This window comes from Meles meles, chromosome 11 (assembly GCF_922984935.1).
Source record: "Meles meles chromosome 11, mMelMel3.1 paternal haplotype, whole genome shotgun sequence".
NCBI classification, from domain to species: Eukaryota; Metazoa; Chordata; class Mammalia; order Carnivora; family Mustelidae; genus Meles; species Meles meles.
This window is the reverse complement of record NC_060076.1, coordinates 25,264,959-25,278,291: the sequence shown is the minus strand read 5'-3', so window position 1 is coordinate 25,278,291 and position 13,333 is coordinate 25,264,959. Positions and strand designations below refer to the sequence as shown.

Genomic DNA, 13,333 nt, shown 5'->3' with positions numbered 1-13,333 from the left:
GACTTCTGGCTCATGTTGCACTTAAACTTCATTTTCCATTCTTCTTAACCTAGACCCTCATCTTTTCCCAGCTGGTTTGCCATGAGTTATTGATGTTGAAGGCGCGTAATCCTCCCCAGGCAGGGAGGTGGTCTTTAGAGCACCTGGGAAAGCTGTTCTCAACTCCGGCTGCCTCTCAAGCAACCTCATATTCCCCCCACCCCATGTTTTGGACAACTACATTTGCTGTGACGAGAACGTTGGGAGGCTTTATCCTGTCTGCTAGCTCTCCAGATGGGCCTTCTGCATGGAAGCCTGTGGAACTGACAGCTTCCATCTCTTTAACAAAGTCCCCAGTTGTCTCAAAACTGCTCCTAGGGGCACCTGGGTGGCTCAATGGGTTAAGCCTCTGCCTTTGGTTCAGGTCATGATCTCAGGGCCCTGGGATTGAGCCCTGCATCAGGCCCTCTGCTCAGCAGGGACCCTGCTTCCGACTCTGCCTGCCTCTGCCTACTTGTGATCTCTGTCAAATAAAATCCTTAAATTTAAAAAAACAAAAACAAAAACAAACAAAAAACTTCTAACTAAAAGTTTGGCCGTAAGTTGTAGAAGCCAGTCTGGGTTTTAATTTGCCTGCAATAGTGGATTAGAAGGATACTTGGTAAATTACTCAAAAGTGATTGATAAAAACTGGATGAGAATGATTGGGGCTGGAGATGATATGCCTTAGAACAGCTCAGGTGGAGGTCTTCTTGAATAATGTTAGGAACCCTGGAGTGATTTTTGCAACTTTTTTAGGAAGTCGGGGCGGCGGTGGGTGGGGGGTTCAAACTTATTTTTGGTCAATTAGGCATGCTTGTGCTGGTTTGATAGCTGTTTTGCTCATTTTTATTTTGTCTCCAGTTCTAAGAAAACTAAAGGAAAGTTCAATATTTTCATGTCTTTAACTTTGGTGTTAAAATTTTTAGACCGTGTTTACATTTTTGCAAAGAGCATTAACTTTTCACCCGCAAGTAATTTCACATGTATTACAGAAAAGTCCCAGGGACAGTACAAAGTGCTCCCATTTACCCCACCCCACCCCTGAACCTTTTCCAGTGTGCGAGAGTCCCAGTAAATGTCGTTGTAGTAAAGGGACCCAATCCAGGATAACAAGCCACTTCTATACCTTCCTCAGTCCTTACTTGGTCTTCATGATCTTAACATTTTGTGTTGTTTTAACATCACAGGACTGTTGCCTTCTAGAATGGCCCTCAATTTATGTTTAGTTTGTTTCCTCATGACTAGACTGCCGTTCTGCAGTTTTGGGGGGGAAAAAGAACAATAACAAAAAAGCTGTGCTTTTTGTCACTGTATCCCATGAGCGGGGCACAGAGTATCAGCTTGTCCCACTTTGGTTCACTCTGGCTCAAGGAAGGTGATGTCTGCCCAGCTTCTCTACTGAACAGTTACTCATTGTTCCTTTGTGTTTAGTAAGTGTTTTATGATAAGGTATTCTGAGACAGAATATCCTATTTCTCCTGAAAATTTGGCCCATTCATTTTAGTATCCATTGATGTTTCTTGCCCGAGTTACTACTAAGATGGTTGCCAAGTGATTTTCAGATTGCGTAATTTCTCTACATTTATTAGTTAGCAATCTCCTGGATCCTGGCGTTCTCTTTCCCCCATTCAGAATCTGCGTTGAGTATGGGCTCAGATCGCTGTCTCACCCAGGGGTATACGATTCGATACTGTAATGGGGTTGATGCGCACACTGTCCCAGCTTCTGTCATTGTGTGCCTTCTGAGGGCTGCCTCCTGTGCTTGGCCCACTCTTACCATTCTTTCGAATCCCTCCTTGACTTTGTGGCACAACACTGTGGCCCAGGCTCTTGTCCTCCCTGTGCCACAGCCCTGGAATTCGCCGTTTCTTCAAGGAGACCTAGTTCCTTCCGTGGAAATTGTGTTTAGAAGCCGCCAGTGGGTGCTGGGTGTGCTCTTCGCTACTTGAGTCTCAACGTAGGAATTAAGCACACGTGCGTGCACACACAGTTGGGTCTGTTTACGTATCTGCATCTAAATACTGATAAGTTCACGCTGGTACTTTTTCATTCTGGTCCAACACCACAAGGCCTAGGCTAGCTTCTCACTGACCATGTTCTAACTCCTTCCTTGGTCAGTGAGCAGCTTGGCTCTCGTCATGCTCAGCCTGTAACCCGTCCCCTTAGGCACTCGGGCTCCTTTCTTGGTTGAGCGCCAAGCCGTTGGCTGTGTAGCCACTTCTTTCCACAGCTGGAACATGAATATTTTAAATGTTATTTTTCCCTGGACTTAAATGGAGGTGGTGGCGTAGACAAGTTCTGAGTTCAGCACTCCAGTAATAGCGCCTGTCTGCACTGGAGAAGGCCTTATTCGTTCCCATTACTGGGCCACCAGATCAATCACTAAATGCCCTGGGATGTGTTAGCACAAGGAGTTCAAATGCCCGAGTTTTTGCAGTGTCTTCTACTTGGGACCAGTGTGCGTTTAGGTGCAGGCAATGGTCAGGGAGCCGGCAGGAGGGGCTGGCTGGGGGAGAGGAGTACAGCCCCCATGCTGGGCTCTGTGGTCTCTGGTCTCCCCACCCCCAAGAATTAGTCACATATCTGTCTTGACAGAGATACTTCCCTGATCCATATATTCAGCAAATACACATCCAAAACTAGACAAGGCACCTCTTCCTGGAAACCCGTGCTTCTCACCTCTGTATCCCCAGAACCTGGTAAAGGGCTAGTCCAAAGGAGATGCCCAGTCAATATTGGATACACGTGGGCCATGAACACATCGTCGGGACGTCTGTCCTCTCTCCTGGGGCTCTGGGCTCTCCCGTGCCTTCTGCTACCCCTTCTGTTCTAAAAGCTAAAAAGTTGAGGGACAGTGAGCAATATCCTGAAGGCTGCTCTGTTTTTGTGTCCTCACCCTAGGGACCCTTGCAGCAGATTCTAGAAGACCTGACGCAATCCATGAGCTGGTTGTAGACACAGCAGCAGCTGGTGACATGTTCCAGATGGGGCTCCATCTGAGACTCAGGTGGAGAGCGGACCAACAGCTGCACTCCTGAGAATCCCAGGCCAAGGCCAGGTCAGAGAGACATGGGGGTCAGGACCCGGACTAATCAGGCCTGGATTTCTGCTTTCACACCCCACACCAGCTATGTGACATCAGCCATGCCTCTCTCCGTCTGTGTCTGATTTTCTCATCCATCACATCGAACCTTTCTTGAGTGAGATGCTGGATGGGAGGACACCCTACCAAGGCCAGGCCTGTGCTCTGATGTGGGTGCCGACTGCCCACCCTGCAGTCTGGAAGAAGCTCTCTACCTTTCTCCAATGACGAGAAGGTTGCCACCAGAGGACTGAGTGTGGCTGAGTTATTTCCAATAGTGCTGAGTGTCTGATACGGTGCCTTTGTCCTCCCTGCTTTAGTGTTCTCACTGTATTTGCACAAGGCCGGTGGGCTTCCCACTCAGCTGGGCAGCACGGCTCAAACATTGGGCATTTCAAGCAAGGAAAGATTTAATTTCCATGAACTGTTTCTGAGCGATGCTGAATTTTCTCTGATCAGGTTCCAGGCCAAGCAATTAGCAGGTATATCTCATCTCCAGATAAAATTCGGCAGAGAATGCAGCCCACCTGCCTGACAAAATGGCGACTGTTCCTCTCACCCATCCCTAGGGACTCTCTTCTCCATATTTTCTTTCCATTTCCTCTGACAGTCTTTCCATCCTGCCAGTGGCACGGGAACTCAGATTTGGAAGGGGTCTGTGGGTGCCCGCCAGTGATCAAGCGCAGTGCCTCCTGCATGCCTGACCTCCAGCCTCCACTTGAATACTTCTAATCATGTGACCTTACTGCAGGCTCAGACACCTTAAATTTTAGACATTCTAGTGGTTGTCAAACCCCTCTGCTTCCCAGCTTAGGCCAGACTCAGGCTCTAGTCACTTCTGTGGGTCGCTCTGTCAACCTTTCAAGAGTGACCATCTCTCCCTGACCACCTCTCACCCTCTAGTCAAGTCTTGTAGGTGCTGAAAAAAAATCCTTCACCTTATGTATTATGGCAAGTCCCTTCCCCACGCTGATGAGGCAAATACTTCAGGGAAGGGCAGTATGAACTGTAAGAGGAGTTCTCACCTCCCTTGTTCTGTGCCTGATACCTCTATTAATGCACCCTGATTTTGAGATTGCTAGTTTTAACAGCCACATCACACCATAACAGCTATGCTGATATACCATAGTTTTCAAGGTTTTCTTTCATTTGGAGTCCACATCTGATCTGTGTTACAGAAGTAAAAGCAGCCCACCACAAACTCACATGTATTTCCTAGCTCCTGAACAAATGCTGTTTTTACAAAGTCCTCTCCTGGCCCCAAAGGAGAGAGTTAACAAGACCAGGTGCCTTGCCCTGTGCTAAGTGCTTTATCTGTACTAGTTGCTATTTTACAGATGGGCCAACTGAGATCAATCAGGCCAGTGTGGCAGAGCCAAGAGGCACACTGATATCAATTAGCTCTCAAATCACCCAGGGTAACACTGCCTCACATTCGTCCCTTCTTTGTGTCCAAGACCTAAGTCTGTTCCTCCTATGGTGTTGCTTTATTTTGTTTTGTTTTGATTCCTTCTAGCTGTTCAGACAGTTCTTTGCTCCTCTGGTGACCTGCCTGGCTTCGCTGGACTAGCAGTTCTTCATGGGTAACTTGTGGGCCATTCACAGGGGGCATCTGTGAGGCTGGCAGTACTTCTGGAATAACCCTACAACTCGGCTTGCTGCTTACACTCCCACTCTCAGAGCCACATAGTGGAGCTTGCCAGAGGCTGTGTGACCTGCGATGGTACCACAGATCGAAGGAGCAGAAGTGGCCATCCGGCTGGCCTCCACTGAGCCAGACAACAAGGAGATTTGCAAAAACCGAACACAACACCATTCTTCTCACTTATGGTTTAAAAATAATTATTTTTCATGAAGACTTTCTTAAAATTTTGCCATTTGGGTTTCTCTTAAGTAAATTAATATTTTTTTAGATTTCTCAACTTTAATTTCTGATCAAGTACATCCTGATAGAACACACATGAACAAAAAATCCTGGGCTTCTCAACAATTTTTAAGAGGGAAAAGAGGTCCTAAGAGCAGGCAGTTTGAGAACTGCTCTAGGTGGTGGTTTTTCCACTAGTTAAGTGACCCAGAAACCACTGGGAAGGTGCCTGGGGCACCGGGGAAGTGTTGTCTCTTGTCTGCTGGAGATATGATTGGGCTATCAGACTTCTGGAACTTTCTGAGACCCCTCTGCCATACTGCTCTCCATGCCTACTTTCAGGATAACAAACATGAAACTCTTCTGCTTGACTTCCCACACCTTTTTCATTCCAGCCTGCTCCAATTTATACCTTCACCTTGTCTCCTTCCTTCTCTACCACAATACAGCCAGATCTCATCATCCACGTCTTTCCACACTTCTACACGTTTACATATGCTGGGCTCTCTCTCTGCTTAGAAGTGTTCCTCCCTCCTTGTGGGAACTCCTATCCAACCTGCAAAACCCACTTCACTTTACATGCTCTATGAAGGCTTTCCTGCCCAGGAACCAGCAGAGGACTGCCTCCTTGTTCTACTTTCTGAGCATGTAGCATACAAAAGGTGCCTCTCTGAGCAGAATTATTACTTATTTGCACATTTGCTTTTTGGACACTGTGTCAAAGCCAAAAAGCAAAACTTGCCATACCAGTCGGTGGCAGTTGGAGCTCAGCCTCCACCACTAACAAGGGAACTGTTAGAGATTGTGCATTGAAGGCTTGGCGATGGGGTTGGGGTGAGAGGAGGGAGGGTCTGACATCGTAAAGGAAAAGTAAAATGAAAAGCCCAGGTAAGGGATGGGAGAATGCCAGGACCTGACAGAGAACAGGTTGGAAAGGTGACCGCCCTCCACCATGCCCTCACATGCCCCCTTGTGGTGAGGGAGAACCATCCTGTGTTTCAGGTAGGAGGGCAAAGTGGGGCTTGCCAGGCAGGTGAGGAGGAACCAGCACTTCTGGGTCATGGGAAAGTTGAAGTGAGCTGTGGGGAACCCATCCAGAGAGAGGAGGGGAAGATGCCAGGCTAGAAAACACAACCCTTCTGGACTTCTAGTGCCCACGCCATGCAGGGGAATGGAGGGAAAGGAACCAAACCTACTGGCAGGACCGTGGGCCCTAAGCCTTATCTGCACTGACTCATTGAGTCCCTGTGGAGAGCTGCTGGGCAGGTGAGGAAGTCGAGGCTCCAAGTAAGCCATCTGCCAAGTTCTCATTAGAACATAGCCGAGGTCTTTGCTCAGTGGGGAGCCTGCTTCTCCCTCCGCCTGCTGCTCCCTCTACTTGAGCTCTCCCTCTCTCTCTTTGTCAAATAAATAAAATCTTTTTTAAAAAAGAAGAAAAATCAGGTTGTTCACCTTCAGAACCCAACCAAACAGAAACAGCTGGCCCCTCCAAGGGGCTACGAATCACCCGAAACTCCCTGCTCCTTGTGTCTGTCCCTAACCCGGTCCAGGAGCCACCTTCTAACTGGAAGTGGAATGACCCTCACGTGACCATGTGGCTTCTCCAAGCAGAGGCCCCTACAGCCCCCAGGTAGAGGAGGGTTTCTGGAAGAAGTGAACGGATGACATTTCCAAAGGGCCATTCTTTTCCTATGGCCTGGAACGCTTTTACAACATTTTCGTGTCCCTTTCTTTACAACTTCACAAAACTAATCATCTCAAGTCACACACTGCAATTCTGAGCAACATTGGACTTGCACAAACCCCAGGAATTGACTGTGGCCTCATAAATTTCCCACTGTGGGCTTGGAACATATACACATACACCGATGGCTGTCTGTCCACCTGTTCTCGGGGCCTACAGAAAAGGCCTGGCCTCCAGACCTTTGCACATACCGCTCTAGGGTCTTCCTCACACTTCTTCCCCTTGCTTTCCCATTCAGCCTTCTAGATTCATCCCAGATATGCCCTCCCCCACAAGCCTCACCAGATCTCCTGCACTGGGCAGGAATTTCTCATGATGCCCACACTGGCTGGAGAGTCTCCCACGCGCTCCACCCTGGACCAAGAGTTTCCCACAATGCCCCAGACTGCCGTAGGAGCTTCCCATGATCCCCCATGTGAATGGAGAGCCTCCTGTGGACTGTCCTGTCACACTTGCCACTGATACAAGCTTTGCCTTTGTCTGATTTTCTTTTTTCCATCACTAGACCCTGTGCTCCTTCAGAGATGGTCTGTATCTTATGCCTTTTTTTTTTTAAGATTTTATTTATTTATTTGACAGAGACAGATCACAAGTAGGCAGAGAGGCAGGCAGACAGAGAGAGGGGAAGCAGGCTCCCCGCTGAGCAGAGAGCCCGATGCGGGGCCCGATCCCAGGACCCAGAGATCATGACCTGAGCCAAAGGCAGAGGCTTAAACCACTGAGCCACCCAGGCACCCCTGTGTCTTTTTCTAAGTACTCTTAGTGCCTGGCATCCAATAGGTGCTCAATATATTGTGGTTGAATAAATGAACCAATGTTAAGGGATTTCATAAAGGACCAGTTAAGGATCACACCCATGAAGGCTTCTCTGGTGCTTCTCTCCCCCATGAAAAAACCAACCAACCAACCAACCAGCCAACCAACCAGGGAATGGCCTTATTTTCAAGGTTCCTGCAGCAGAGGGATGTGGGTTCTTTTTTTTTTTTTTTCTTTTTTTTTCATTTTATTTATTTTTTCAGTGTAACAGTATTCATTCTTTTTGTACAACACCCAGTGCTCCATGCAAGGATGTGGGTTCTGATAGCAGTTCTGATATTCATTGAACTGTGAAACTTTGGGCAAGTCATCTCTCTTCCGTAAGCCTTAGTTTCCTCATCTAAAAAATGGGAATCTTTATACTTGCTCTTCAACAGTCTGATGGGCCAGACATTACCATGTATGACAGCAGCTAGTGTCTGACATCAGGTTGGTGCTTACTGAAAGCATACCCATGTATACAGCAGACCACAGTATCGCCGTTTACTGTTGTCCCCCTTGGAGTGGAGCTCCTCATGGTTCTGTTCCTGCTCCAGGGCTGGCTAGAGCTTGTTGATGGTTTCAGTGACCTTTCTGTGTTCCCACAGATCTGCTGCATTATTGCTATTCATTGAGCCTCTAAGACAAAGCCCAGCACAAGGTCCCCCATGGACCGGCAGAGAGAATGATTAATAAGGCAGGACCCAAGACCCCCAGAAGGATCACTGTCTGGGAAGGAGCCTCAGGCAAGTTCTCCTGGATGAAAGGAGCTGTTGGTATCTGCCCATGAACAGCCAACTACGAGATGCCCAAGGAAACTCGGCACTTAGAATGAGGAAGGGGCTCTTCCCCAGGGCGGTCCAGAGGCTATGGAGGTAGGAGTGATATCTCTATGGCCCAGGTCTGGGATGAACAAAGAGAGGTGTGTGGGTGCTGGAAGAGAGGAGCCCTCAGGCAGCAAGAGCCCCCTACCCCTGCAAGAATTGACCCTTGATTGGCTGCCACTTCACAGCTATAGTTGATAGGAACCTAGCCCCATAGATTCCTACCCCTCCTGGCCTGTGACATAGCTAGAGCCACCTTCTTGGGGCTTGCCACACATCACTGGGTGTTGACCCCCGCTGGTCCTTCTTCGAGGGCTGTCCTGGGCTGGATCTTCCCATGGCAGACCTCCAGTGGGTTGACAGATGTCTCCATATTCATAGATCAATTCACTCCTCCATTTGTTGATTTCACATGGCATTTGTTGAGCACCAAGAGACCGAATGCTAGACTGAGAATGGGGACAAAGGGCCCAAACCCTGCCCTGGGGAGTTGTGGGACAGAGTTCTGGCAGCCATGACAAGTATGACAGCAGGTGCACAATCAGTACAAAGATGGGGCTTCCAGGTAGTTGGCAAGACATCAAGGAAAGCTTCGTGGAGCAGGGGATGTGTGAGCTGGGTTACGAAGATTTGATGGTTCACAAAGCAGGAGACAGGGGAGGAAAAGACACTCCAGGCTGAGAAAACCGCTTTTGCAAAGGCACAGATACAAGAAAGGACCGGGCACGTTTGGGCACGGTGAGCTGGTAGGTATGGCTCAGGTGTCGGTGTAGGAGATGGGAGGTTAAGTTAGGACAAGACCAAAGTTAGGCATTTATGTGCTGTCGTGGAGGCTTATGCTTGACTTCAAGGACAGTGGATACCAGATGGGTTCCATGGACAGGTCCTCAAGCTACTTATCAAATCCACACATATTAACTGAGCACCTACTGGGTGCCAGGCTCAGGAGGGAGGTGAGCAGATCTACCCTTTAGGCTTTAAAAAGCTACACTTTAGGCAGCTCTTTCTGCCCGTGCATGCTTTAATAAAACCAACTTTTTGCACAGGAAAAAAGAAAGAAAAAGAAAAGAAAAGAGAGAAAAGAAAAGAAAGGAAAGAAAAAAGAGAAGAAAAGAAAAGAAAATCTACACTTAATAAAGCCACATTTTATTGTTTTACATTTGGGGCTCCTGCATGCAATTCTATTAGGGAAAAAAAAGATTTATTGACTCAAAATAAACACAAACACAAAAGAGTCTGCAGCTGGGGCACCTGGGTGGCTCAATGGGTTAAAGCCTCTGCCTTCGGCTTAGATCATGATCTCAGGATCCTGGGATCGAGCCCTGCATCGAGGACTCTCTGCTCCGTGGGGAGCCTGCTTCCCCCACCTCCTCTCTCTACATGCCTCTCTGCCTACTTGTGATCTCTGTCTGTCAAATAAATAAATAAAATCTTGAAAAAAAAAGTCTGCAGCCTATTGCTTCATTGAGGAGCCATGGCGGGTTTTGCTTCTTCTCGGTGGGTGGTGGTGGGCGGATGTGTAGTGTCATTTCTTTATTTTGTTTTCAGCAGGGCAGATAGATATGGTCAGATCTATTTTCAAAAAGATAAAGATAATTCTGTGGTTTCTCAGCCCTTGCTTGCAGCCACAGGACAGGAAGCATGAAGCCCACTCGCTGGAGGGCTGTTTCTCTGGGCTCCAAGCTCTAGGCTGCTTCTCTCTACCCTACTGGGTGCTCCCAAGGATAAGCCTTCTTATCCTTTGGTTCCAGGAGCCAAAAACAAATGTTGGTTCCTTCTGGGAAGAAATGTGACCTCCTTTGAGGCCAGAAGCATGAAGCCAATGTAATCAAAATACCCATCCAACCTCTCCTCCTTCCCAGGGAAAAAAACAGCTCTGAGGACAGCCTGGAGGAGTGGAAAGAGCCCAGTCTTTTAAATAATGCAGATGTGATGGGGCACCTGGATGGCTCAGTGGGTTAAGCCTCTGCCTTTGACTCAGGTCATGATCTCAGGGATCTGGGATGGAGTCCCGCATTGGGCTCTCTGCTCCGTGGGGAGCCTGCTCCCCCCACCACCACCTGCCTCTCTGCCTACTTGTGATCTCTGTCTGCCAAATAAATAAAATCTTTAAAAATAAATAAATAAAGCAGATGTGGGTTCAAATCCTGGTCTGGACACTTATTAGTCATGTGATCTTGGTCAAGTCACTTAGATTGTCTGAGTTTGAGTGTCCTCATCTGCAGTGATAATAATTATCAGTCACACTCAACTCCCTCACCAGCTATTAAGACATATTACGAAGTCATAAACAAAGAAGCAGGCAGGGCACAAAGCAGAAAATGGAAGAAAACATGACATTGTGAAACAGATTTAACAATCCATGAGAGCTTGTTGTAGGAAAGAAGTGACATCAAGAATGGATGGACAGGGGTGCCTGGGTGGCTCAGTGGGTTAAAGCCTCTGCCTTCGGCTCAGGTCATGATCCCAGGGTCCTGGGATCGAGCCCCACATCAGGCTCTCTGCTCTGCAGGGAGCCTGCTTCCTCCTCTCTCTCTGCCTGCCTCTCTGCCTAGTTGTGATCTCTGTCTGTCAAATAAATAAAATATTAAAAAAAAAAAAAAAAGAATGGATGGACAAAGGATGGAATCGGCAGTAAATGGTGTTGGGAACTGGCTTCTGTCCAGACAAAAATAAAAGCTCCTAATCCTTGTGTGTCTTCAGTTATCTTTGGTTGACTAAAGACCTAAATGAGAAACGTAAAACTATAGAAATAAGAGAAGGGTTTTACAGACCTGGTTAGGCAGGAGGCACCATCCTGGGAGGGCATATCCACCACAGCAGGGACCTAAAGGTTCGGCACAAGAGCCCCAGAGCCGGGACGTCTACCGAGGCTGTTGGTAAATCTGCACACATCTCTGGCAGAACAAACCAGCTCTACCTTCAGCCAATTTGAGCTGAAGAGGCTGTTCATGAGTTGCACTAACTGATGGCCTCTGTTCCTTTCCTAGATGCCTGAGAAGATGAAGCTTGCTGCCAGGAAGACAAAACAACTGTGCTTGTAGGAGCTGCAGTGGGGGGTGTGCGCATCCCAGAGGTCCCCAAACTAAAGGTATATACGCTACACACATGAGCCACATCAAGGCCAGGAACAAGATTGTCACCTTCAACCAGTTGGCCCCAGACTCCCACAAGGGCTGTGTCACCCTCCTGTTCTCTGATCCTCGAAAGGGCCCGGAGGTGTACAGGCATTTCAGCAAGGCCCTATGAACCCTACACAACCCCACCAGTCCCTGTGAGGGCTCCAAGGACCAGAAGTCCAAGTGCACCGGAGGCCAACTGGCCCATTGTGGCTACAAAAACTAACCTCAGATCCTGCCTTGTTATTAAAAAGATTTTGGATGCTGGGGGAAAAAATAAACCGATAAGAGGAATATAAGCAGGCAGCTCTCTTTGCCAAATCTCCTGCAAGAATGAAGACCATTCTCAGCAATCAGACTGTCGGCATTCCAGAAAATGTCAACATCACTCTGAAGGGATGCACGGTTCCTGGGAAGCCTCCTGCAAAAGGGCTTCAGTCCTATCGATGTAGAAGTCATTGGAAAGAAAAAAGTCTCCTCGGAAAGAAAAGGAAGAGGCTCCTAGCTGACAAACGGTGGGAAAAAGAAAAGAACTGGCTACTGTTCACACTATCTGTAGTCACGTACAGGACATGATCAAAGGCATGTTCTACTGGGCTTCCCTTACCAGATGAGGTCTGGGAATGCTCACTTCTCCATCAACGTTGTTATTCAGGAAAATGGTTCTCCTGTTGAAATATGTCCACAGGGCTCAGATGAGGCCAGGTGTTGCTTGTTCAGCATCTCAAGCCCAGAAAGATGAGTTCATTCCGGAAGGAAAAGACATTGAACTTATATCAGACTCAGCTGCTTTGATTCAGCAAGTCATAGCAGTTAAAAACAAGGATATCAGAAAAGTTTGGGATGGTATGTGTATTTCTGGGTTTTTTAAAGAATAAATTTTTTTAAGATTTATTTATTTGACAGAAAGAGATCACATGTAGGCAGAGAAGCAGGCAGAGAGAGAGGAGGAAGCAGGCTCCCCGCTGAGCAGAGAGCCCGATGTGGGGCTCGATCTCAGGACCCTGGGGTCATGACCTGAGCCGAAGGCAGAGGCTTTAACCCACTGAGCCACCCAGGCGCCCCTAAAGAATAAATTTTTAATGATTTTATTTATTTATTTGACAGAGAGAGAGAGAGAGGGATCACAAGTAGGCAGAGAAGCAAGCAGGGAGAGAGGCGGAAGCAGGCTGTCCACTGAGCAGAGAGCCTCATGTGGGGCTCCATCCCAGGACCTGAGCTGAAACCAAGTCAGACGCTTAACTGACTGTGCCATCCAGGAGCCTCAACACCGCTACATGTTCTAACAGTTGAAAACCACCTTTCCCTAGGGCATGCCTGCACTTCACCCCCCAACCCAGAAATGGGGTCCTCCCTGCCAGCTGAGGGGAGATAGTACAGCTCCCAAGCCCCCATTCTAACCACCTGCTTTCTTGGACCCCTCCCAGCACCAGCTGCAGCAGGTAAGAATGTTGGCAAGAAAACAATGAAATGGGGCTTGGGTGGAGGTGGGGGCAAGATGTGGATCAGGGATCCATGACTGTGAGGAACTAGGCTAGGGAAGTCCCCTGCCATGCAGGCCAGACAAAACCTTGGCTTATCCCCTGGGAGGCCTGGAGCAAGGCTCGCTGGGCAGAGCTGTCCCCCAGTCTGGACTAAGCGATGGAGCCTTTACACCACCCCTCCTCCCATCACTCTGCCACGGGGAGGACATGACCTTGGGAAGGCCTACTCACTGAAGCTGGCAGCAAGTCCTTCCATGCAGGGGGCGCTGGGAGCCATCCCCATGGGGCGCATGACAATCCCCATGTCAACCACAACCCAGGAATGCAGTTTACACTTGAAAGCAGACCTTACTGATAATAATAACAGTTAACACTCATTTCCAGGGCCAGATGAGGCTCA

General features: G+C 48.3%; 1 pseudogene; it reads left to right on the top strand.

Moving 5' to 3' along the window:
- The first annotated feature begins 11,782 nt into the window (after positions 1 to 11,782).
- Positions 11,783 to 12,327, top strand: LOC123952552 (annotated as a pseudogene).
- Positions 12,328 to 13,333: the final 1,006 nt, after the last annotated feature.